We start from the raw sequence: 27,758 nt of genomic DNA on the forward strand, positions 1-27,758 counted from the left end.
TACGTTTATGGAAGCCAAACTTATGAGCATTCTGAACTTCGATTTACAGACTGAATCTTTATTCTATAATATACACTTTGCAAACTACGATTGAACAGAACTATCGATACTAAGTGATTTATGATAACCTTAAGATATTCAGCTGTCATATTCTATTGATTGGCATGCTGAGGACTCGATAGCACATATTATGGCTAATGCAAATAATTATTTTTCCTGTGAGTTCAATTAAGGATCTTCATGTTGATGTAATTAAAACCGCAGTGGCATTTGAAATGCATCACCCAAATGAAGTACTCTAACATCTACCCGGTTAAGATTTGTAAGAGAGAGAAGTTATTTCAATTTGCATTTTAAATTCCACATGTTACTCCCCAACAGAAATAAAAATGTGCATGCATATATACATCTGTATTATCATCAAGCATTTCATTATCATCATTGACAAATTTGTTCACTACTAGCACATCCATATCAGATGTAGGGACAAATGCTTGTTCAATATTTAAATTTAAGTGTTCTCATTGCCCATTAACTATCTATTAAGAATTAGAAGTTGTAATTTAACTGAAAATTTCATGCTAATCGCACGCTTTATAATGAGATTGTTTGTTACGCCTAGCCTTCAACAGCACTGATCAAACCCCCCAGCCTAACCATTAAGTTGGCTTTTTTTTTTTTTTTGCCAAGGATCTTCCCACCTGGTGTAGTGAAATATTTTTAAAAGAAAATAGGAGCATATCACTTATTGATAACTTTGTCCTACCATGTCTCTGTTGCTAATTCTCTGGAATGTGGAGGAATTCACAGAGAATAAAGGAAATAATAGGCACAACAAAGGAGCTGCTGAACTACCTGCAACTCAGGTCACACAATGCCTCACGGCCTCCTGAGGACAAATGCATGAACACAGGTTACCATGCTTTTTGACTTTATTAAATTAATATTAAAGTAATCAGTTATATAATGCTGGATGAATTTAAAAGTATATATACATAGCAACTTGAGAATAAAATACAATCTCCATTTCATTTGTTAGACCAGAGCTTAAAATGGTAGAAACCAAGGTTTAAAAGTATTGAACCCAAATAAATATTCTAAAATCTGTAATAATCATTTCCATAGTACCATCTTTCCCAATCGGAGACTGGTGGCATAGTGGCGATGCTGGGCTGCTAACTGCAAGGTCAACTGTTGGAAACCACTAGTCACTCCAAGAGAGAATGACAAGGCTCTCGACTCCAGTCAAGAGCTCAGTCTCAGAAATGGACTGGACGGCCGTGTGTGTTGAGATTTCTCAGACTATAAGCGGAATATGAACTTCTTTAATAATTAAAGAGGTTATTTGAGTTTTTAAGTTGAGATCATAAAGAAAAGTAGATACACTAAATCCCTAGATTGTTGCCTGGAATCTAAGCGATTCCTACTTGTATTTCAGTAGACCAAAAGAAAAAGAAATGCAAAACAGTAAACTCCAAACCATTGCATTTTACCTTTGCTTACTAAAACTCTGGCCATAAAGAAATATGTGCACTACAATATTATGGAAATATAGTAAACGTATCATAAGGTTGTTTTATTGAAGGAACAATTTTCCCAAGAAAAGAGAGATAAAAGAACAGATGCATGATAAAAAGAAACTGCACACTTTCATTGTTCACATTCTGATTGCCCACATGGTCTGCTGAAAGAATACGCTTGCCGTTCCTGTTCTGGTTACCCTTGAGCACACCACTAAATAAAATTATTATATCCAGTGGCTATTTGCAACTAAACATAGGGTAGGAGTACTTTAGTCACAGAGAGCAAGGGAGGATTTCGGCTCTGAGATCGTAATTTTTGCCGTAATATTTGCGACAATTCAAAAGCACACCATAATTTCTAATTCATATAATGTTCACTGCAATTTTTTCACATCCACGACCTACATTTATCTCCATGCCTCTGGGAAGTAGCCAAGATTATGCCTAGCTTACAAAATAGGAAAACGTGGTTACTGGTAGATATAATCCATTTAACTGGACAAATGTGTACACCTGATTATAGTCTAGACATGATTGTTACTAGTCCACTTCCTAAATCGTCACGGAAATGAATACCCACATGTGAAAGTAGAGACAAGCCTGTATTAACACTGGAAACTGTCCGTGGATACATCACACATCAGACTTGCTAACCTGTCCGCTACTATAGACCCTGCTATGAGAAGAAAGTGTCAAAAAGTCCATATTCCATGGAAACTGCAATCAAACCAAAACCACTGCCAGTGAGTCAATTACAACTCACACCAACCACAGAGGACTGAGGCGAACTGGCCCTGTAGCTTTCTGAAGCGATAAAACTTAATGGGGCCGGAAAACCTCCCCTTTCTTCTAAGGAGCACCTTGTGGGCGTGAACCACTGATCCTGACCTTTCAATTAGTAGCCCCATGTGTAACCCACTGTGGTATGGATCCCCACGACTAGGGATCCACGTAGAGCCTATGAAATGTGATGGGATGGAACCGCGGCATATACTCACACACAACTTTGTATTAGGTTGGACACCTTTAGGACAGATACTGAAGGCTGCTGTGAACCAACCAGTAATGAAAGCAATTACTTAACACTCGCTACTTAGGGCAATTATAAGGATTTTTTTAATAGCCTCAAAATTCTTTTGCATCTCTCCTATCATTTTGCCTTTGCTCTACGTAAGTGTATCTGTTCTGTTATTTCTTATTGATTCACTTTTCAGAGCATCAGCATGTGCCCACCTATCAAGAATAGTTTGTTTGTTTGTTTTGTATTATTTTGGCTACCCATACCGAGGGAAACTTGTACTTGTTAATATTGGGATATTATTTGAGAAAGTGTGTTTCTATGTTTGACTCGATGGAGCCCTGGTGGTAGAGTGGGGCTGATAACCACAAGATCATCAGTTCAAACCCACCGCCTGCTCCTCAGGAGAAAGATGAGGCTTTCTGTCCCCATAAACATTCTTATTCTTGGAAACACACAGAGGTTGTTCTGCTCTGTCCTATAGTTACTAATCAGAATTGGCTCAATGGTGGTGAATTTGTTTTGGTGTGTGTGTGAGTGTGTTTGTTTAATGCTGGACTCCACATTCTGGGTCCAGATGGAAGGTCAGCGGAAGATTAATATCTGTCTCTCGCTTTACTTTCCCTTTCAGAAAATCAGCTAGCTACATTGTTGGCAGTCAGAGTATAGAGTCTTTGTACTGACAATGCCTTAGCATTGTCTGAAAAAGGCTGACCCAGCAAACAAAACAAAGAAACCAATTCAATGATAGAGATGTCTGAAATTAAAGAAAAATGCCAAGGAGACAGAGGAGCTACAAGAAAAAAAGAAAGCAAGAGAAGAGAAGAATCCAGGGACTACAGATAGGAAGCAAAGTAAGAAAGATTTTCTGGACGGATGAAGCTTTGTAACTGCAGCTTGAAAGTATATACTAAATATTAGGATTTGGAGAGGGATGTCCATTCTTCCTCCCAGGAAATAAGAAATGCAAGAAGGCTGGTTTGACAACCTGGCCTTAAACTTGGGCACAAGAGACTTTCTAACAAGTGAACACTGATTCCCGGTGACATGCTCACCCTCTTACTGCCACAGTTGTTCAACTGAAGGCCTCCTCCCTGGGACTAGCAGCTGGCTCCAAGGACAGGGAACACCAGATACAGATGTTCCACGCAGATAAATGAGACTAAGAAACAGAAAGAAATGTGTAGGATGGACTGACAATCAATGAGTATGTTTTCAATAGGTAACTTCTCGAAGGGAAGTGGAAGGATAGGGCATCAAGAGAATCATTGAAGTTTTTTTTAATGCAAGCTCATAAAACTCTCTCCTCTTAAACATACACACAATGAGATTTTAAAAGATCTATATGTTTTTAATACTATCTGGAATTGCAGTGGTAGGGGGGGGGATCATGCATCCTTGTCCAGCAGAAAGCAAACCAATTACATTATCTTTGAAAGAAAAAGACAATTCAGATTTTCCCCAGGTTTTGTTTGCTCTCCATAACATTAACCCTCTCTAACAAAAATAGAACAAAATCTATAGAATTTTATGGTGGAAATATGACACTGAGCCAGCTAGAGACAGAAATACATTTCTAGGCATTTTGAAAGAACAATAGCAAAACATTGCCAAGCATCCAGGGCTCAGAAAACCTACCCCCACATGAAATGCCTTCAAACTTTGACAAGGGCCTTTCTCCAGCTTACGGAAAAATAGATGCTGCAAATTCAAAGGTGCGAGCCACAATATTAAAGGGGCATGGGTGACAATCAGAAGTATCAGTAGAATAAAATGTTACTAAAAACTCTATTAACAACAAGGTAATTTTTATCTTCTACTACGCAGAATCCTGAATAACAATAGCTTTGGTTCGGGCATGTTTTCTTAGCTTGTGAAATCTACCTCGAAAGTAGTTTCTGTTTCTTGAGAGAAAACGTGTGCTTCTGAATTGATACCAGCGTTCTAAGGGGGGAAATCCTTATCTTCTTTCCCAACCACCAATAAGCAATTTGAATATATAATATAATTCCATTAATAAAAATAACTAAATTATAAATCATCTGGGAATGATGGACCAAGCATTTATAGAGAAAAATTATACGCATTTATTAAAAACATAGACGAAGGTCAACTATAGGGGGACACCACTTTATTAATGGAAGATTATATTATATATATATATATATATGATTTTTCCCCCTGAATTCAGTCAATAAATTCAGTAAAATCCAAGACAATAGCAAGTGTGTTTTTGTAAATTGTACTTTTCAAATTGTACTTTTAATCAGGAACTAGTAGTATAAAAATGCATTGTATATTATCGTATTTAAAAGTGCGCACAATGCATGTAATGATTATATAAATCTAGTAAATCCATAGATACACCCTTATATGAAGAAAAGTATAAATCATATGTGTAATAATTGCTCATCAAAGGGAATGTATAGATGGTTGAAGAAATCATGATGGGCCATTTACCTATTTACTTAGAAAACAATTTTATTAGATTGGTATGCTGAGATCACAGGGAACCCTGGTGGGGTCGTGGGTTAGGTATTGGGCTGCTTAGTGGTTTGAAACCACTAGTCACTGGACAGGAGAGAGAAAGATTCAGCTCAGTGTTACAGTCTTAGGAACCCACTGTTCTGCAAACTTAGGGTTAGAACTGTCTTAACAACAAATGAAGCTCTTCCCATAGGGTTATTGTAGACAGCATCAAATTGATGACATAAGTGAGCCTCGCAGCTGAAGAGAGATGAGGCTTTCTGCTGCCTAAACTTTAGAAAATAATTACCAGGTGGATTATATGCTTTAAAATTTATAAAAGTACCAGAAGAAAATGTATTGCTTATGTCAGTGCAGTAAAGCTTTTTTTATATAAGAAGACATGAAGAGAACACAGCAGAGAGAGAAAAATGTTGAAATCTTGCCTACTCCAAAATATTACGTTTCTATGCAAGAAAAAGGTAAACTACAAGCAAAGCTTCAACACCAGTGACAAGGGAGGAGAAAATAATTTCAGCATAAACAACAAAGGATTATATGAGTACCCCAAAATAAGAACATATGTAAGAAAGTGCTCATAAAATGCATACATTAAAATAAGAATAGTACAATGGAAAATAGGTAAAGAATGTGAGTAAGAAATCCGCATGAACGGAAATAGCATATCTTGATTTCTTTCTTCATTAAAACACTACTGATCTTAGTAATACATCTATACATATTATGAACATATCATGAACACTTAGTATATCAAATATAAAGAAAGGAAAAACTAGATTTAGATAAAAAGACCTTTTCATTTGGCTGATGGTATAAAAATGGCACCAGTATTTTAAAGGACAAAGGACACTGAGACAAAATTAGTTGAAATGTAAAGCTATGCTCTTCTACACAATTCCATTTCTCATTCTCAACCCTAGAGAACTATAGTAGGTTTATATTGAGATAAGGAGGCATGACAAGTTTATTCACCACTCCAATGCTTACAATAGTGCACAAATGTCCATACTAAAATGCTCGTCCACAGGGGTAAGGCTTATAAAAGTTAAAAATAATTAGTGAGGTAGAGCTACATTTAAAACAGTATGGAAAGATCTCCAAGAGAAGCTCAAAAAAATGTTTAACAGCTATAAGAGCCCCCAATAAATGCTTTAAAAATAATTGATTAATTAATTAAACAATAAAATAAACCTTTATTACTATACGGTGTAACCTGTGAGTGTCAGAACCTTTTCAGGTTTTATTATAATAATACATTTTATTTTTAAAACCTTTACCCTGTGTTAGCTAAAGTTTCTGTGTGAGTTTGCGCTGGGTCTAGGATTCTATCCAATTTATAAGCTAACAGGTTTATCCAATGTTAAGAATACAGGCAGAAGACACAAGGCTACTGGGTCAGAAACTGAGGACATCATTACTCACGGCTGAAGCAATTGCCAGAGTGTCAGCACGATGCTCATCAGCACGGGTTCCTATGCTTTCCAAATCCCACAGGGTGACGCACGTTTGGGTCACGTGATCCACTGTGCACGTGGCTTGCATTACAGGAGCGAAGCACTGGCCTGCAGGAGGAGGAGGTCTACGACTGGTAAAACAGGACTTCCACTCACACAATGCTCCGTCTAGCCCCTCTTGACAATTTTCATTTCCACTCAGATATACTGTATCAGGATCTACATTTTTGCAATGCCTCAAGGTCGATATGTAAATTCAGATTCAGTACCCATTGGGGTGAGAATCCAAATTCCTAGCACAGGGAAAAACAGGAACGAACTGGCCCCAGGGCTTATTTTATACTAAACCAATCATAGAGACTTTAATTCAATCCTTCAAGCAACCATAAGAAATTACCCAGAGATTAAAGCTTTGCATGTTACAGGGACTCCCAGGATTCACAGCCGCTTGCCTCTACCAACCTGTGTGTGTGCAAGCCACCCGCACATGCACACACATATTTAACACACAGGAAAAACGTTTATAGAAATCTATAGCAAAGGTGTATTTAGTGGGACTGGAATTAAAGATGTTCATTATAAGGGACTTACTTTTTAATTAAACGATCATTTTATTGGGGACTCTTACACAACTCTTGCTACAATTCACTCATTGATTGCATCAGGCATCTTTGTATTTATGTTGCCGTCATTCATTTCTGGACATTTATTTTCTATTGAGCTCTTGGTATCAGCTCCTCATTTCCCCCCACTTCCCCCCACCCTCACACCCCCTTGGTAGATTATAAATTATTATTATTTTCATATCTTACACCAACCGCTGTCTCCCTTCCACCATGTTTTCTGCTGTCCTCTCCCTGGAGAGGGGTGTATGGTTATGTGTTGATCTTTGCCATCGCTTCCCCCTTTATCCCTTCCTCCTGCCCACCCCCTATGCTTTATGCCTACGCTTCTGGTATCGCTATGCCCACTTCTAAGGGACTTACTTTTAAAGTTTAAGTTTATTTAGAAAGAATGTGTTCAGATATTCAAGATAAATTTTAAAAGAGATTTTGAAGATCTTTTCTCTATTTTTAATGTTGTTTTTCCTATGATATATATATATATATAATTCCTCTTTTGTATATTTTCTATAGGAAGCATAGAGGACTTTAATCATTAGGAAAAATAAATAAAGCTATTATTTAAAAATTCATATCACATTATCAAAAGGCATAACCATTCTGACTCAGATTGAAATTTTAACAGACAACACAACCTAAATTTATTCCATAAGAATGTGGAAGCAATGCAATATAAGATAGTTCTCAGTAGCACTCCGACCCCTCTCTGATTGCTCACTCCAGGCCGCCAAAGGAAAACCCACTGTCGCCAAGTAGATCCTAACCACGCATAGCACTCCACAGGACGTAGTGTAAATTCCTCTTAGAGTTTCTAAGTCTGAAGTGGTCTGAAAATAAGAGCACCTGGTGGGTTCCAACCTTTGATCTTGGGGTTAGCAGTTCAAGGTGTACCCCACTATCCACAGTCTTCTTTCAAAAGGATTGGTGTTCTGGAAATCTATGCTCTAGCTCTACCCCAGCAAGAATCACCTTGTCATATGAACCTGTGTAGAGTCTTGCTAAAGATCCATGGCCTTTTTCCTGCGACTGTTTAAAGCTTCTAAGTAACTATGGTTTGCCTCCCTAGGAGCACTAGCGTCTGGAAATTCACAGAGAAGGCAGCTTTTGTTTATAGACATTCAGGTTTAATCATCCAATGTGCCGGGATCACTAAAGACTATAATATTATGCGTTAATACTTCCACACAATGCACCGGAATCCATACAGAACAGACCAATCACACCAACCTTGGAAATTTATACTGATATTATGATCATAGTAAAACATACTTCACAGTAGCCAGTAAAAAATTAATGTCAATAACAGATATACAAGTAATAACTTAACCACTATAAATACAAAATAATAATTAACATAATAACATTAACGTTTCCAAGATAGTAAATCTTAAATACTTATAATGCTTAATTATGCTAAAAATATATTTTTCAAAGCTCATCATTTTAGTACTATGAAAAGATGTTGTGACAATATCTTAGTGCTCTAATAAAAATTGTGAATGTGCTAAATCAAATATGAAAATAAGAATTATTGAAACTTACTTGAACCTTCAGATATTAAGAAAAAACTGAAAAATTATAAGATAACATATATTCCTTATGAAATTTAATTTCTCAAGTATTTGATTGGTTAAGTCCATCCAAGTCCTACTTTAAGAAGAGAGTTAGAAGGGGTCAATCAATAACTCAATCCTAATTGATAATGTTATTTTTAGCTCTTTTTGCATTGATCATGCTCCATGAAAAGATTTTTTATAAATTATCCAGGATAATAGTGAAACTACAAACACAATACCTAACTATAGAAGGAAGTGGCTTTCCTCTCACAAAACAAGTGTTTTTATTTTGGTTAGCACAAGGGGCAGAAGTGCCTCAAGTGACATCGTGTATGAGGGTCCACGAGCAGCTGCTTTCTCAAGTCACTTTCAGGAAACAAAGACAGTGATGAAGCTTGAAAGTAGTTACTGGTGTCACCTAGCAATAGTCTATTGGACAACATGACATGCCGAATTACCAGTGTCCATCAAAACTCATGTAGTCACCAAAGAATATTCAAAATGATTTTATTTAGTCAGTTTCAAAATTAGTGAGTCAAAATATATTTAACATCTGTAATGGTACGCTATTTCAAACTGATATGGAAGAGATGGGCTTTGTTTTAACGGGGAGGAGGGAATTCTAGATCGAAATAAAAACATAAATGAACTGTACTTCTACAGTCGTTGGGAGTCTTTGAGGCAGATTTTTAAAAACATGACCATTAGATTATGAAACTAACAAAACAAAGCAAAAGTACACAACCAAATAAACAAATAAAGCAACTCCCTCCCCACCCAAATTTGAAATAAATCATTGGGAGGATATAGAATAAACATATAAAGCAATAAATGCATAAAAAGATAAGCTTGACAAACTAGAGAAATCCCACAATGTGAAAGAAAAAAAAATTCAGAAAGCTTCTTCCATCGTTACCTGCTGACCCCGAGAGTCGGTAGCATGTAGAACACTGGACATCTTCCTTTGTTGGGCTATGTTCCATTTGAAATAGGCAAAACCCTCCCCTACCCAAACTCAGCTGCGGGCCTCCAGTAAGGTATGTAGAAAGTAGATAACAGCGATTAGATAGATAGTGTGCTAGTCTGGGTACTTTAGGGAAACAAATCCATAGAAACTCATGTATAAGAGAGACTTTTATATAAAGGTTAAGTGCACATCAAGAAAACATCCCAACACAGTGCTACCAAATCCCACAAGTCCAACATTAACCCATATGTCCAACACCAATCCACAAAGTCCTCTTCCATCTTACAAAACAGACGCAATGATGCCAACTGCATGAGGAAAGCCGGGTCAGCGAACGTGTAAGCATCTCAGCACTGGCACGGGTCTCCACACGGCTGCTTCAGCACCCAGGGTTGCATCAGGGTAGGGCTATGTGGCTTTTCCTTAGGGATGTCTTGCAGGAAGTGAGCCTTGCTAGCTGAAGCAGGGAACTGGCTAAGGCAGCTGCACCCTGGTCCAACCATCAGAAAGCAAGAGACCCAAGAACGAGAAAGGCGAGGTTCACTGAGCCAATTATTCCTCCGCCCTTTAATTAACCCCACAGGTGTTTATTGGCCAGGTTGGTACAATAAACTATCATAGATAGATAGATAGATAGATAGATAGATAGATAGATAGATAGATAGATAGATAGAGAGAGAGATAGAGAGACAGACAGACAGACCTTTCTATTTTCATTCAGACAAAGAAACATATAGAAATTGGTAAAGGACTTTGGTATGGACTTGACCCAAATAAAGTTATCTTTAGAATCAAGGGTCGAAGAGAGGGTTTAGGTGAGTACGTCCTAGAGAGATGGGAATGCACACCCGAAAGTGCACACCAGAGAAACAACAATCACACACTACACTAAGAATTGTGCTAAGAGCTTCTAAATCACTGTGGTTTCTCTCCTTACGTCTGAGATGAGCCTGCTTCTACCTATACTGAAATGCAAGTTGAAAAAAGTCAAAGTGCAGCCCTGTACCCTAGTTGTCCACAAATAATGTGAACAGAGACGTTTTCTCTTTATCGTGGATGAAATGCAGTAAAGGAAACATAAGCTAAAGCAGATGGTCTGAGAAAATGACAATGGGGAAAAAAGTGTCACAATGAAGAGGCTAAGCCCACCCCTAAACGTGATCTGGTATAAGAATCAAAACAAATTTCAGGGGAAATGGATTTGTCAACCTCACACACTTTACCATGATGTCAGTTATGACTCATAGCAACCTATAGGACCAAACAGAATTGTCTTAAAGATTTCTAAGCTGAAATCTGTCCAGAAGTGACAGCCATGTATTTCTCCTGGAAGGGGGCAGTAGGTATGAACTGCCAACTAAACATTTAACTCCAAAACATGTAACATAGGAATAGAAGCCACAAGGAAATTAAAACCTGGGGCAAAATAATGGGATGAGAAGGAAAAAGCAATAAATTTGGTGACAAGGAAATGTACTGCACCAATAGAACGACCATCTACAATGTATACAAAAAGATTAGATCAAGGGGTGCTATAAAATAACCACAACACACACACACACACACACAATCAAACTCAAGGACACAGACATCAAGTCAATACGACTCTCTGGGTTTCCAAGACTAATGTTTATGGGAGTAGAAAGCGGATTATAAGGGTCGCAGCTGAATGAGTGTCCAACAACGCTATGGTTTCTATGGCGTTTTTCCTGAGCAGGAAACAAAGTTCACAGCTGCAACTGTGCTCTCTTCAATTGGGCCATCACACAAGATGAGGTTTGCGCAAAACTGCTTTTATGAAAAAATTTCCTGTGGCCAAAGAGCATTCATCCAGAGCAGGTTGCTGGCTGCTCACCTAGAGGGAAACCGTGTGCTATGCAGGTGATGAAAGCTCTTCCAGGTGGAGTCTTTTCCCACCGTTTCCCCTTTTGGGGGGCTACCCCCTCGTAGCATCATCATCAGTGGAGAAAAGATTGATGTTATCAAGGATCTCATTGTGTTTTTTGATCCATAATCACTTCTCCCTGAAGCAGTTGTCAAAAGTCAAAAAATGCATGGCACTGGGCAAATCAAACCCTCTTAAAGTGTTCATGAACAACGGGGTGACTTTGAGGACTAAGGTATGCCTGCCTCAAACAACGCTATTTCCCATTGGCCCATCTGCGTGTGAAGGTTGGACATTAAATAGGTAAAATTGAAGAAGAATCAATGCAGTTCAATTGTGGTTGTGGCAAAGAATATTGCAAGGGCCCTGGGTCACAAAAAGCAACAAATCTGTCTCAGAAATACAGTCAGAATCATCCTGAGAGGTAAGGCGGGCAAGATGAGGCCTCATTCCTTTGGACATGCTGTCAGGAGCCATCAGTCCCTGGAGAAGGGCATTATGATTGGGGGAGGGGCAGTGAGAAAGAGGAAGGCCCTAGACAAGGGAGGTTACCACAGTGGCTGCGACAATGGGCTCAAACATAGGGCTGATTGTGAGGATGGCAGGGGACTGAGTGATGCACGTTGTACGTAGGGTTGCTTTGAGTCAGAACAGATTTGATGGTCTCTAACAACAACAACAACCATGGATGGAAGTAGAAAGACTTGGCTAAAGAAATACATAAAGTTAAAAACTAAAACCTAGAAGAAATATTTTAAAGTTAATAGAACAAATCATGCAAATTAAGTATAACAAAAAATTAGGCACACCAAAATCAAATATCTTATGTACAGCATTGAATGAGATAATGTGAGAAAGCATTCATGATTTAATCTCTAGCTTTTGTCTATAAACATCATTCTCTGTGAGGTCTAAATAAAATGTTTTTAAAGCAAGCAAAAATTTAGAAAAGAAATATGTGAGATACAAAAATCAGTGATGGCTATTATAGTTAAGACCAAATAAAATTTTACATATACAGCTAAAAATGTAATTATTTATATTGATAAGGGATGTCAAATATTGATAAGGGATGTAGTTAGGGAGGTAAAATGGAGAAGTAAAAACAATTTACAGATGCCCATTTATTGTTAATTTCAATGGATTTGTATATGACATAATGTATATAGTTAAGAAATATAATACTATTCCATTTTCTGAAACATCCAAGTATATGTAAGAGGTAATATTATCTTTCTGGAAATACTATTTTATAAATTGTTTTTAGCATAACCCAAGTATTATGAAAGACAGTTAGAATTTGAATAACATATTTAACAAGCTTATTTTAAGTACTATGTAGTTTGTATTACATTGCATGTTATATGATAAGTATTATATGATATATAAGAGACATACACATTATTTTAAATATGTAGAATATAAACAAAAACCAGTGGTGAATTTGGTCATAAAGAAAGCTAAGTTCTAAATCACTAAGTCCACAATCTGTCTACAATGGAAGACATTAGAGATAGCAGAAGAATTGATGAAACCATCTACCCAACTAGAAATTGTTTAGTCTTCTAAGGAGTTCATGCCTTAAAAGTAAACCTAAGCTAAAATTATGAAGTATTTTAAAATGAAAAATGTCTAAAGTACAGCACATAATAATTAATGATATCAATGTGACCAGTGCAGCAAATCAGGGAAAATATACAATTTAATTTTTTATAAATATAAATATAACAAAAGTATTTTACAACTGTGATCAAGAAAAAAATGAAGAAGAAGCAAATGAACATTAAAATGGGCATTGTTCAGATACCAAGGAAAAGAAACAAGTCTTGACTTGCTGATAACTTCAAAAAATATGGATAAACTATATTGTTACTTAGGAAGATGTAACTTCCAAGGCTGCTCTAATAATGGGTGGAGATTATATTAATGAAGTTCATGACTTCTGAAAATGCTAAATGGTGGAATCATTTTGGGAGACATCTGGCAGTTTCCTAGAAAACTTGCTACCCGATGCAGCATTTGTGCTTCTAGGTGTTTTCTCAAATGCATTGCAAGCATGTCCACAGAACCGGTGTGTGCCTGATTATAGCATCTTTATCCATGATTACCTGGAGTTGAAAGCATCCAAGGTGTACTTCAATAGGTGAATAGATAAACAAAATTTGGTATGTCCATGTAATGGAGTGTTATTTAGCAATGAAAAGAAATTAGCTATGACGTTACAAGAGGCCATAGAAAAAACTTAAATAGCTATATACTATATGATTCCAACTATATGACATTCTGGAAAAGGCAAAACCATAAAGACATTACAAATATGAGTAATTGTCAGGAGTCTGGAGGTGGGGGCAGAGGGGAGAATGCATAGGAAACCACAGGACCCATTAAAGACAGCTTAGCTGTTCTACATGATACTTACACATTTGCCAAAAACTGCACAGAATGGAGTGGATCCTACTGTAAACTATAGACTTTATTTAATGATATATAATTATTGATCCATCAATTACAAGTATATAATGTTAATAATAGGAGATATTATGTGTGAGGGGAATAAAAGTATGTGAGAGCTTTCAGTACTTTGTAATTTGTACATAATTTTTCTATAAACCTAAAACTGGTTTACAAAGTAAAGTATAACAGGAGGTTGGAAAACACTCAAATTAAAATTCACCTAATAAAAGTGGCCAAGACCTATAAAAAGAAAACTAGAGGAAAAAACCTACACCCCCTCAACCAATTAATAATAGCCAAGGTAGATTAAACAGTAAGGTGTGTTAATTTTAGTCTAATTACATCTGCAATAATTCACTTCACAATGCACTCTATGTGATAGCAAAACTAGTCAAATCTTGTTTGTTTTGTTTTTTGCTTTTGTTTCTGGTTTTATGTTTTTCTGTATATGAAATCCAGAATAAATCTCTAAATCTATTGAAACAATCACTGAAGTAATGGTTTCTTGGGAATATGCCAGGGGACACTTGGGGGAAATGGAGAGCTAACAAAAATAAGCCAAAGAAAGAAGAAATTGATCTAATTTGATTGTAGTAATGATTATACAACTCTTCTTGGTATGAGTAAACTATTAAATTGTACGATGCATGAATTATATACCCCCCCAAAACTGTTTAAAAATAATTTTTTAAAATCTCCAAACCCGGAGGAAGGAATGGTATTAGAACTGAAATTCTGAACGCCCAGTTTTCAGAGGGATGCAGATGACAGTGAAAGCCCCACACCCATATTCAGGACCCCTCGTTCTGATGAGGACACTCGTGACCCCTTGGACTGTGGACCAGAGATGGGGAAAGCCTTGTTACCAGGCAGAGGATATTGCAGTTAGGTCAAAATGTGACGCCTTGTCAGTCATTTCCCTCTTCACCCTATGTGTAACTGCTCCAGTTTTTATATTTTCTGCTTTGTTATTGGTTAAAATGTTTGTTGTTGTTGTTATTGTGTCATTGTTGTCGATCAATTTGTTTATATTCTGTCTTGGTTCTGTGTAAGTTTCTGGATATGAAACCTAGATTATGGAATCTTACAGAGACAACAACTGGATCGATAAAATCAAAGGACCATGACTGGGGAGAATGGCAGTAAATGGGGAGCTAACAACAATGGGTACGAGGAAGAGGAATTTTCTGGACTAATTGTAGTGATGGCTGTACAACTATTATGAAAGAACTATTGAAATGTATGCATATATTGTGTCTTAGTGAAATTGTTAAGAATAAATTAATGATTAGTAAATGTTTAACAGGTGGTGGGAAAAAGAGAACTATAAGACACGATGGAATAATTTAAGATGAGATCTATCTTTCTGGAAGGAGCGAAACCACTTTCATCAAGGAGAACTATACATGTGGAGAATCTAAGCCATGCTACCATGTTTCTGGATGGGAAGATTTAATTTTATAAACATATCAAATCTTTCCCCCCAAATACATTGTGTTTCCAGTTAAACCCCAATGGATGCTTTAAGGAATTTTCTGAATTATATCTCAAGGTTATAAATAGAGAAAATATCCATGAGTACTCAAAGAGAATTGGGAGGGAGGAGGGAGAATTCTAATATTTTTAATCAGTGCTTCCTATTTTCCAGACCTTAGGTGCTGGAGACAGAACTGTGGATTAAGAATTACAAATGTCAAATGCTTTATGTCAAAAATATGGTCAAATCAATTAAATGCCAATCAGTGATAGAAGAGGCTTAATACATTTTGTTCTTTTCCTGTTGATTTTGAGCTTGTTTATATTCATGTCAAGTAAAAATAAAAGTAGATGCAAATAGTGAAAAACCAATTCACACCAGAATACAATACTTAACACATATTCAGTACTTACCCCATTAGTCACAAAACTACGCTCATTAAATTTTGGGTTTCCCCACCTCTTAGACTTCCCATCAATACTCAATACCAAACTTACTGCCTTAGCATGTTTCCGTTTCAGAGCGACTTGATAGTGCAGAGTGGAACTACCTCCTTGGGTTTCTGAGACTAAATCTTTGCGGGAGCAAAACTCACATCTTTCTCCTGCTGAGTGACCGATGGATTCAAACTGGACCCCAAAGCATCAACCCAATACGCCATCAGGGATGTTTCATTATGAGACAAAAGCCAAGGTGGTCATCATAAATATTTCAGAAAATGGAGCTTTAGACGAAGAAGCCTGGTGTCCCAGTTGTTCGCATGCTTAAGTGCTAACCAGAAGGTCAGCAGCTTGGACCCGTAATCAACTTCAGAGGGGACAGCAGTGGCAGTGGGGTTTGTAAAGATGTCACCATGCAAACCGAGGGCAGTTCTGCTCTGTACCATCCTACACAGTTACAATGAGTCAGAGTCCATGAGCACAAGAGGTTTGGTTTGGGGTTGAGAGTTCTATACATGAGCTTGAACTTTACCCCAGTAAGTGATAAAGTCTAAATCTGAACTAAAATGGATTTATTTTCAGAGATCAGAATTTCATCGATACCTGATGTAAGTACTATAAGGATAACACACTATAGTTTTCATCATTTTATTTTATGAATTTTAAGTGTGGTTATATAATTCACAGATCATACAACTCAACAGTTCAGTTGTATTAGAAAGGGTTGAACCATCAACATCGAACAACTCACTAAAGCTGCCCTGGAGACATAGGAAGTGGCACTGGACTGCTAACCGCAAGGTCAGCTGTGTGAGACCACCGGCTGCTCCTCAAGAGAGAGATGGGAGTGCTCCACCCACAGCAGTGACTGGATGGCAGTGAGTTTGTTCTGGTTTGGTAAAGATTGAAACCCACAGGGTCAGTTATACTTTGCTGACCTATAGGGTGACTATGCATTGGAATCAACTTCATGGCAATGACTTTGGTTTTGAAGGGTTTTTTTTAACAGCTATATAAATAAATGGCTATAGAAACAGTTATCGATTTTTCATCTTATACTGATCACATTTATGGATATTCAAAAATATCCACAATTAATCCCAAACAGAAGGACATAGACTATATTATAAGGATTCTGGAAAATGGTTGAAAACTCACAAATAGGGCTTCCATTTCAGGAGTTTATGTTGAAGAAATAATCAGAAATGCAGATATAATTTTACATAAAAGGATGTTTATAGAAAAAATGTGAAAGCGCATAGATGGTTGAATATTATGACACCTTCACAGGATAAATGGCTGTAGGTAGCATTAAAATGAAGTTTAAGAAGAATATTTAATGGCATGGGACATTATAATAATAGAGTATGACTTATAAGGGTAAGATACAAAATAACATGCAAATCTCACATATAATTCATAAGCATTTATATAAAATATTGCTTAGATAAGATAAAAATAACAAAATCAATTATATAACTCAATCGGTTTTATGCACATGCATATTTATAAATAAAAACCAATCACTGCCACCGAGTCGATTCTAACTCAAATGACCCTATAGGACAGGGTAGAAGTTCCCCTGTGGGGTTCTGACACTAACTCGTTATGGGAGTAGAAAGCTTTGTCTTTCTTCTATTTATAAATAGCTTATGTATAGAAAGTGCATTGTATGTATGTACTTAAAAGGTAAAACTATCAATAGGGATTATGTGTATATAAAACAAATGGGGAGAGATATTTTTGTTCTGGGCAGTATTCTGTATTTCTTCTATTTTCTACAAATAAGTATGTGTTATTTGTGTAATACAAATGCATAAATATAACTCAATGAAAAGACACAGGGTAAGAATTACCCCATTGTGCATTGCCAGGTCCCATTAAACTTCTACGCATTGACGTGGTGTTAGTATGTCCTCATCTGCTTCTCCTAATAGAGGGAGCATGCTAATTAATTTATAGATAATATTTAAAGTTTATGTTATGTAGCATGTCAGCAGACATAGCTAAAAGAGCAAAGTGTGTTTTATGGTCCTAGGGAAGGTAATAAATGTCAGACACATGTAGACACAGTTGGAACTTTATGGACACCCAGGGTAATGCTCATGAGGAAGCCTTACACAAACACCCAATGAAAAGGAATGTTTTCTAAGCCTAGTCAAGAGACTGTTTTTAAGTTTGTGTGCAATGTAGGTGAGACAGAGGGTTAAGGGCCACAGTGAGGTGGTCTGACCATGAACCCCCTGCGAGTGTGCAGTGGAGGGGGTGTTAATTGAGTAGCAGGTGAACATAAATAGAAAGCACAGAGGGTGTGGAAGGAGGAGCCTTCTCGTTGATGAGGGAGCATAAAAATGCTGCGCTCTGTAGAAAGAGATAAGCACAGTCTGCGGTTTATTTCTCCAACTCTTGCCGCCACAGTATGGCCCTCTCTAGTCTAAAACCCTTGCTAAGGACAGCCTTAAAAACGTGTGGGTAGCTACAGAATGCATTAGTTATGTGTAAGGCTGAATTATGCGCTTGTTTCATCTTGGGTTATTTGTTTGGTTGTGTGCCTGCTCTTTTACATGGAATGCAGTGTTTTGGAGGCTTGGTGCCGCTCTCTGGCTTAGCCTCTGCCTTCAGACTAGAAACAGTGGCATTGTTCTTTAGCCTGTGCAGCAAGACGTCACAGGGCATCGGTGCAGGAAGCAATAAACAAGAGTGGATAGAAACATGAAGAATGACTCAAGGGGTTCAAAGTTCAAGAAATGCAATAGAGAGAGAGAGGTATTTTTAGCTAGAAAACAGGAATTTTCCTGTTTGGTTCAACTAGATATTATAGCTGAACATACAAATAGATTAAACATTTTATAAATAAAACATTTTAATATTAAATAAAGTATGTACATAAACAAAACACTTGAATAAAGGATTTAAATATTTTAGTGCTGATCTTGATATTAACCTTTTTCTTGGAAATCACCGTAAGACAATTACATAAAACCATCACATTGAAGATTTTTCTTGCTCTGAGAAATGTCTTCAGGTGTGTGGACAGTAATGCATTTACTGACAGTGGCAACCATTTGAAAAGTAAGCGGTCTCTGCACATGTATTGTTACTTCTAACACCACATTAAATTGAATGAAGAGGTGTTCAAGGCGTTCTTTAAGCTAATAAGCTTTAATAACAATTGCTACTGTTTATAAATGCATTTCCTATGCACCAGGCACCGCACTAATCACTTCACACATACTGTCTCACTTGATCCCCACATAAAGCTTGCATGTGAGGTGCTCTTCATTAACTTCTACAAAAGAGAAGGCCAAGTTATGGAAACATAAAGTTATTTTTCCATACTCACACAACTAATTATTTGCAAATCCAAATGTTGCATCCAAGTAATCAGATTCAAAAAAGAACACAAATACTAAACTACTCAATGATGCTCTCCCTTTAGAGCAACTTTCAAGATTCTGCAGACAATCTTTGCCGACTAACACCTGCTTTGTTCTAACAAAGAATCATACCTTGGTAGTCTTCGCAGATTAAGACAGAGTCGCCAAAAGTTCACTTCCTGATGTGGTCTAAAGAAGCGATTCTGAAACTTTAATATTCAGACAACCACCTGGGGGATCTTGTTAAGAACAGACCATGGAGCCTGGAAATGGAGGCCTGGGTACTTCTCACCCCCAGGCGATGCCCATGCTGTTGCCACAGAGCACACTCAGAGTAGCTGCTTTTTAGAGTTTTTCTTGAGGATGCTGGAAAGGATTTCTCAATTTCTGCGGAAAGCCACAGTCTAGTTCAGAATGCCTCTCTCTCAACATCCCACTTCTTTCCACATAGATCATGCACCTCTGCCCTCTGAAAGAGCATAGGAATGCTAATATAAATGCTAATACAGACGTGTAGACACATTCATAGAGAAAGAAGAATGCAGTGGGGTAGGGACTATGCTGGAAAAGTTCAGGGAGGTGGGAGCCCAGCTCCACCCTTGGCATTCACATCATCTGCTGGTAAACTACTCCTCCAGACAACTGTAAAATGGGGGGAATCCTGCATCACCAAGACATGGTTAGGGGATTTGAGGAGATGATGGGGGCATAGTGTGGGTGTGAACCCCGAGAGTGGGGAGGGGCATGGCTTGGACTGAAGAACTTTCCCTGAGGCAGTGATACCTAAGCTTGAACAAAGATGGAGAATTAAGGAGCTAGCCTAGTGAAGAGACATTGACAGGGAACTTCAGTACATTGATTGACAAGTCAGGGTGCAGAAGAAGACATGCAGCTAAGAATATCATTGCTGATGTCAGATGGATCTTGGCTAAAAGCAGAGAATACCAGAAAGATGTTTATTTATGTTTTGTGGGCTATGCCAAGCCATTTGACTGTGCAGACCATAATAAACTATGGATAACCTTGAGAAGAACAGAAATTCCATAACACTACATTGTGCTCATTCGGATTGTGTACATGGGTCAATTGGCAGCTGTGCAAACAGAACAAGAGCATAGTGAATGGTGTAAAATTAGGAAAGGTGTGCATCGGGGCTGTATTCTCTCACCCTACTTGTCCAATCTATATTCTGAGTAAATCATCAAAGAAGCTGGCTTATGTGAAGAAGAGTAGAGCATTAGGATTGGAGGAAGGCTTATAACCAACCTGTAGTGTGCAGATGACACCGTCTTGTTTGCTATAGATGAGGAGTAATTGAAGCGCTTGCTAATGAAGATCAAGGATTCTAGCCTTCAGTGTGAATTACAACTCAATTTAAGGAAGACCAAAATCCTCACAACTGATGAGGTAGCATGATGATAAATGGAGAAACGGGTGAAGCTGTCAAGTATTTTTTTCTTTCTTGGATCCACAATAAATGCTCAAGGAAACAGAAGTCAAGAGATCAAGCAATGCATCACATGGGGCAAATCTGCTGCACACGGCCTCTTTAGCACATTGACGAACAAAGATGTTGCTTGGAGGGTGTGTCTGACTAGGGTGTGCCTGACCCGAGTCATGGTATTCTCCATTGCATCATATGCGTGTGAAAGTCGGGCATAAATAAGGAAGAGTATACAACAATAGATGCATTTGAATTCTGGGGCTGGTGAAGAATATTGAAAGCACCATGACTGCTAAAATAGACAAACCAAACTGTATTGGAAGAAATAAGGCCAGAGTGTTCCTTAGAGGCAAGGAGGGCAAGACTTTGTGTTACATACCTTGGACATATGGTCCCTGGAGAAGGTCATCGTGTTTGGCAAAGTGAATGGGGCAGTGAGAGCAAAGGAAGAACGTGGATGAGATGTACTGAGACAGCGGCCGCATCAGTGAGCTCTGGCACGGGAACAACGATGAGGATGGTGCAGCACCATGCAGGATTTGGTTCCGTTGTGCACACACTGTGGGCCAGGGCCAACGAGATTGCCCCTAACAACAGCAACAGCATCCTGGTGCTGGGGAGTCATGGCAGAGGGTGCCAAGAGGTGATCGAATATTTTAGGGGGAAAAGGCCAGCAGGGTTAGAAGGTAGAAAGCATTGGGAAGACTTGCGAACTGGGGCCTCTTGCAGATCTGCCGGGGCCTCCTTCCTGTCCTGTGAGGATTTCTTATATTAGTGAAGATACGTGCTACAGTCAATTGTGGTAAGGATGTAGCAGTTTGGGTATATGTTAAGAAAGAAGAATCCTGCTTGTTCTTGGAACAATTCTGTAGACTACAGACTATTAATAGAAATGGTTTGCAAAACGATCACATCCTGTGTGTCACCAAGCTCACAGGGTTCTATCGGACAAACAACTCTGCTCCAAGAGTTAAATGTATCAGGGCAACCCAGAAGGAGGGACAACATAGCACAGTCAGGATACTGCCTAAAAATGAAAATTAAACGTTTGTTTCTTCTTCTCAACTCTGTCCTGCCGAGTCCCATCATTTGCCGCACGCTATGAAGGTAGCCTAAGAAATGTCTTTCCGTCTTGTTACGGCTTCTTTGGTCCTTCTTCCGCTGTCTTGGTTTTATCCCTGATCATTTACCACTTTGCCACAGTTGTCTAATGTGGAGGAAGGGGAGTGGCTGACTAAGATCTGGACTTCTTCAAGTTCATTCTCCACCATCTGCCTGGGAATCATTTCTATATGATTTATCTAATGTTATTTCCTTACTTCACATTCTTCTATAATCCTCCAAGTACTGACGTTCAAACTTTCCAGTTTACACACATGGCTCATTGTGACCAAACCCTGTCTGTCTCAGTAGCTCATTCCTTCCATTACCTCACACACACCACTCACTAGACATACTGAAAACTAATGTTGCATCATAGTGTTTTACATGTTTACATGTTCATGCGTTCCACTTGCTATTTGTATTCGAAGCCTTCTCCTTTCTTTCTTTCCCTGTCTCACACAGGCCTCCTTTCTGCCTACCTAGTTAATTGCCAAGATCTCATTTTAGGAATATATTTTTGAAAGACTACGGTGTCTTTCTGAATGTTCCATTAAAATATTGTTCTCTTGAGCACTTCATGAAGACTCTGTGAGGGACTGTGCTTCAGACAATAAAACTAACTTGAGTAGTGTTGGTTCCAGAAGGGAGCTAATCATTAATAGACATACATACAGGCATATACACATAATTAAGTTTAAATGAAGACTATACGAGCTACAAGAGTCTATGTCCACCTTGTTGTTGTTGTTGTTGTTAGGTGACATAAAGTCAGTTCCTATTCATAGCTACCCCATGGACACAGACTGAAACTCCACCCCATGCTGTGACATCTTGACAATGGTTCCTATGTTTGAACTCATTGATGTACATTGTGTCCTTCCCTCTTGTCCAGGGCCTTCTTCCCTGTCCATGTCCCTCTACTTTACCAAGTAGGATGGCCTTCCCCAGAGATAGCATGTCCACAGAACCTGAGATGAAGTTCCACCATCTTTGTGTCTTAGGAGCATTCTGGTAGTACGTCTTCCAAGATAAATCTTTTTGGTTTTCTTTGGCAGTACATGGCACTTTCAATATTCTTCACCCACACCATAGTTCAAATACATCGATTCTTCTTTGATCTTCCTTTTTCCCATTAGATGATTGAAGCCATCATTGCTTGGGTCAGGTGCATCGTAGTCCTCAGTCACATCCTTGCTTTTAAAAAAAACAACATTTTATTGAGGGCTCTTACAACTCTTGTTACAATCCGTATATCAATTGTATCTGACATATTTGTACAAATATTGCCATCATTCTTTTCTATACATTTACTTTCCATTGAACCCTTGAGATCAGCTCCTCTTTACCACCCTTCCCCAACTCTTTTAGCCCCTTGATAGATTGTTATTATTTTCAAAGCTCACGCCAACTGCTGTCTCCCTTCTCCTCTGGTTTCTGCTGTTCTTCTCTCTGGATGGGGGTGTATGATTTTGTGCCATTCGTTGTGATTGGTACCCCCTCCCACCCCACCTCTCCCATCTTCCCCCTACCCTTTTGGTATCTCTATTCCCATTCCTGTTCCTGGCTTCCATGTGTCATGAGTTTTATCATCTTTTCTATACCTATGTGCATGCTCCCGTCTAGTGCACAATGGGAAGCGGCACTGGGGTCATGATAGTGGGGGGTGAGGAGGTCTCAAGGAACCAGAGGTATATTGCTTGATCCATTGGTACTCTACTACATCCTGATTAACTCATCCCTTCCTGTGACCTGTCTGTGGGCTCTGTGGGGGGATGTTCCATTGTCTACAGATGGACTTTGGGTCTCTGCTACAATCCCCCCCCCCATTCTCACCAATGTATTTTTGTTTGTTTGCTTGTTGTGAACTTCTGATGCTCACTGTGTGGTCTTGATGAAACCTCACGATCGCACAGGCTGGTGTGCTTTTTTTATGTGGGTTTGTTGCTTCACTTTCGGAAAGCCACTTGTTTAACTTTAAGCCTTTAAGACCCCAGATGCTATATCTTTTAATAGCCAGGCACCATCCTCTGTCTTCACCACATCTGCTTATGCACCCATTTTGTCTTCAGCAATTGTGTGTCAGGGGGGGGGAGGGGGCGGGGCGATGGGTGTGAGTATCACAGCATGCAAATTTGTTAGAATAAAGTGTTCTTGTATTGAGGGAAGGTATGCGCAAGGCCCAAGGCCTGTCTGAAGCCTCAGCGTATTGCCTTATAAAAACTGAGATGATCACATTCTTGCTTTTTAACACTTAAAATGGTGCTTGTGGAGCAGATTTCCGCAATGCAATGCAATGCTGCTCCAGTGAACAACTGCCTCTTGTTCGAGGCTCAAGCTCCACGTGAGCACCATGATGTGCTCCAAAGTCCCATTTTTCTCAAAGCTCTCCATTGTTTGCTACAGTGTTCAAAGTCTGATGCCTTTGCATAGTCGTGATATTCTCTCCCTCTGACATCAAAACAATTCCCCTGTTCCACATCCTCTTCTGACTCTGACCTGAACCTAGCAACTCCCTGTCAATGTACTGCTGTAACTGTGACTGGAGCATGTCCAGAAAATGTTTACTTTTTGTGATATTAATATTGTTCTATAATTTGCACATTGCCTTAATAACATTAGGTAACTTTTAAAAGTATTCTGTAAAATCACAGCAATCCTTAGGAAACAAAAATATCAAAATGTGAAACTATTCTTTATAGACGTGTCCTCCGTCTAGCGCTCCACCCGTTTGAAGGCAATGTTTCCATCTCTCCAACCCTGTCGGGAAGAAGCCTGCTTTGTTCTAGTTATTCCACATCAAAACAGCAGTCTGGTATCTTTAAGAGACTCAAATTGTGTTCTTTTTAAATGCTCCTTGAGCTTTTGGAATGGAAGGAAGCCTGAAGGGGCACCATCACAATGTGAAGTGTATAAGGTAATGTTTACCAATGAAATTCTCAGAGGACAACTCTTGATATCCTGGGGGAATGGGCACAACTTTCCTGATCTTTTTCCGGCTAGTGCAGTTTTCAATTTTCTTAAAGCATTTTCATACCATGCCCCTGTAGTCATCCCATGCCCTTTGAGGAAATGTATCAGGATAATTACAGTGACCAAAAGTCTGACTTTTCAGACTTGAATTTAATTGGCCCAAATCCCTCAGAAGCCAATGGTGTGATTTGACCTTCTCTCTTGATTGCAATGGAATATCCAATCATTTCACGATTCCATGAAGTTTTCTTCACTAACTTCCATCTTGCTCAAAAGACTGACGGAAATAGGAACTGCGCTAGCTGATCTTTGCACCCTTGCGGGGCTAGTAATTCTATGATATTCTTCCTCTAGTTTCTGAACTCCAGCTGTAGTTTCTTCAGTCGTCAATGTTGACAAGCTTCTCTCTCATGACTCATCATTCAAGTCTTCCTGCCCTACTTTAAAGTGCTGAAATGCGTTGTTTTATGTAGGGCAGCTTCCCGAAATCTTGTTGCAAAGCTTCAATGACTTGGGAAACTATCCACTGGAGTTTTGTTAAAACTTTGATATTAGCTCTGACTTCAAAATGGTTTCACCAAAAGTGGCTTTTCGTTCTGAAGGCACCCGAAAGAGAACAAGGTAGGTGGATTCTTGATAGAGCTTGTCAGCAGTCGTGCATTGATTACAGACATGGTTAGACACATTTCCCTTTAGAATAAACCTGTGTGTGCATGACTGGGTCTCCTAATAGAAATACTTTTTAACTTACCCTATAAATATAAGGTATTGAAAAGTACAATCAATATGGAACCCTGATGGTGTGATGGTTACAAATTGGGCTGCAATGCACAAGGTCGGCAGGTCAAAACCACCAGCAACTCCGCAGGAGCGAAGACAGGGCTTTCTACTCCCCTCAACCGTCTGCAAACCCACAGGGGGATCTGTATGAGTCAACATCAGCTCAATGGCAGTGGGTTACAATAAATAAATTGATGATTTCACAAGTCTTAATTGAATGCAAAAATGCTTCACAGCTTTTAGGTGAGAGGGAGGGGGGAGAATAAGATCACTAGCTGATCTCATTATTATAGTAGAAAACAAATAGCAAAAAGAAGGCATAATGGGAGATGAATAAAATATAAAGGTTTCGTATGGTGACAGTCACTAACACATAAATACATCGAATCTTTTAAAAGCTTTACCCGTGGGGCAGAGAAAGAATGCGGATGGAGTTGATGCTTCTCATCCTTGGTCGCCAAGTGCTTCCCCATTGCATCACCATAATGCACACTTGTAGAGTGAGGTGGACGGAGGCAGGGATAATCATGCTTGCCCCAAAGATTTAGCTTGGGAACTACGTGGATATTTTGCACGTTTAAAAAATAAATTTAAATTCTAAGAACATCATTGCTAGTATCAAAAATAACTTTAGAAAATTGGCCTAAAAAAGATGGGCCATAAAAAAATACAACTAGTGGGCAACATAATGGAAACTGAAAAGAATCAACAAAAGATTGACAAGGATGCGCATGTTGGGTGGACAATTTGGAAACCACCAGCCCTGTGAGGGAGAAAGATGAGGCTTTCTGCTCCCATAAACCGTTACAGTGTCAGAAACCCACCGGGGCAGTTCTGCGCTGATCTTTAGGGCTGCTATGAGTCAGAATTCACACGGTGGCAGTCAGTTTGTTTTTGAGTTTGAAATCAAACCAAATCCACTGTGGTCAAGTTGATTCCAACTCATAGTGACCCTGTCAGGAGGGCTGTGCAGGATTGGCTCATGGGATTTCCAAGATGGTAATCTTGCTGGGAGCAGAATGCCCCACGTTAATATATATATATATATATATATATATATATATATATATATATATATATATATATCCCAAGTGTCTTTAAACATAGTAATTTGATTGTGCCTATACAAAGGGGTACCCAAAAGGGATACCTTACAAATATTTACTTATGAAATTTTATATCGCCCTCAAATTATTTCAAAACAATTCTAAGAGGATGTAGGGACGTGTGTGTGTGGTAAGAAAAATTGGCCATAATTTGGTGGTTATTGAAATTGAGTAAAGACAACTTAGAGGTTTATTGTCATATTATGTGGTTAAGATATAAATATAATAGATTGATTATGCAATGTATTTTTTTCCATAATAAAAAGTTTTGCATCAAGCATCAGTCCTTCCAAATTACCCAAACTACTTTCCACTGAATACCACTCCCACCTTGCTTTACAAAAGTTTACATGATTTTTTCTGTGCACCTCCACTTCTCTGAGGATGACATTATCTTACCTGTGGTCACTTCTTGGGAGGTAGAGGTCTAGATGCTATTGCACTATATACTCCCAGTTGCTATCACCTGCCTATAGCAATATCTTTTGTTCTGTTCGGGGTCCTAAATGGAAGGGTAATTGAGAAAGGTTCAGCAGAAGGTTTGTAAAGTTGCAATCAGAGTTATGAATAATAGCAAGGGCTGGTGAAGCCCATAGGACTAGCAAGAAGAAGACATTCCTTGCTATTGTCTCATGGGAGAGTAGCAGCCACCTAGAGAGAACTGTAACTTTGGAAAACGGCTTCCTGAGATGTGCTACTGCCATTATGAGACAAACTGACTTTTCTCTCAACTCTCACTGCCATGGAGTCAAATCTGACTCAGGGAGAGCCTATGAAGCAGGGTAGAACTGCCCCAGTGGGTGTCTGAGACTGTCACTCTTTATGGGAGTAGAAAGTCTCAGCTTTCTCTCCCTTAATGGCGGCGGTTCCTTCAAGCTGCTGAGCTTCCCAGCACAAAGTATTACTGTTCCACCACCAGGGCTCCTCAAGCAGACCTGGGGGCTACTAAAAGATAAAAACCTCAATGGCATCTTAATGTCCTGCTGATATCAAGTCAACTACGTGTTAGTGGAGTCATTGGGGATGACAAAGGAGGAAGTGGATTTGGGAGGTGAGAAAACCCAGCGCCTACATTAATAATAGTTTTGGAATG

Source organism: Tenrec ecaudatus, chromosome 14 (genome assembly GCF_050624435.1).
Source record: "Tenrec ecaudatus isolate mTenEca1 chromosome 14, mTenEca1.hap1, whole genome shotgun sequence".
Classification (NCBI taxonomy): Eukaryota; Metazoa; Chordata; class Mammalia; order Afrosoricida; family Tenrecidae; genus Tenrec; species Tenrec ecaudatus.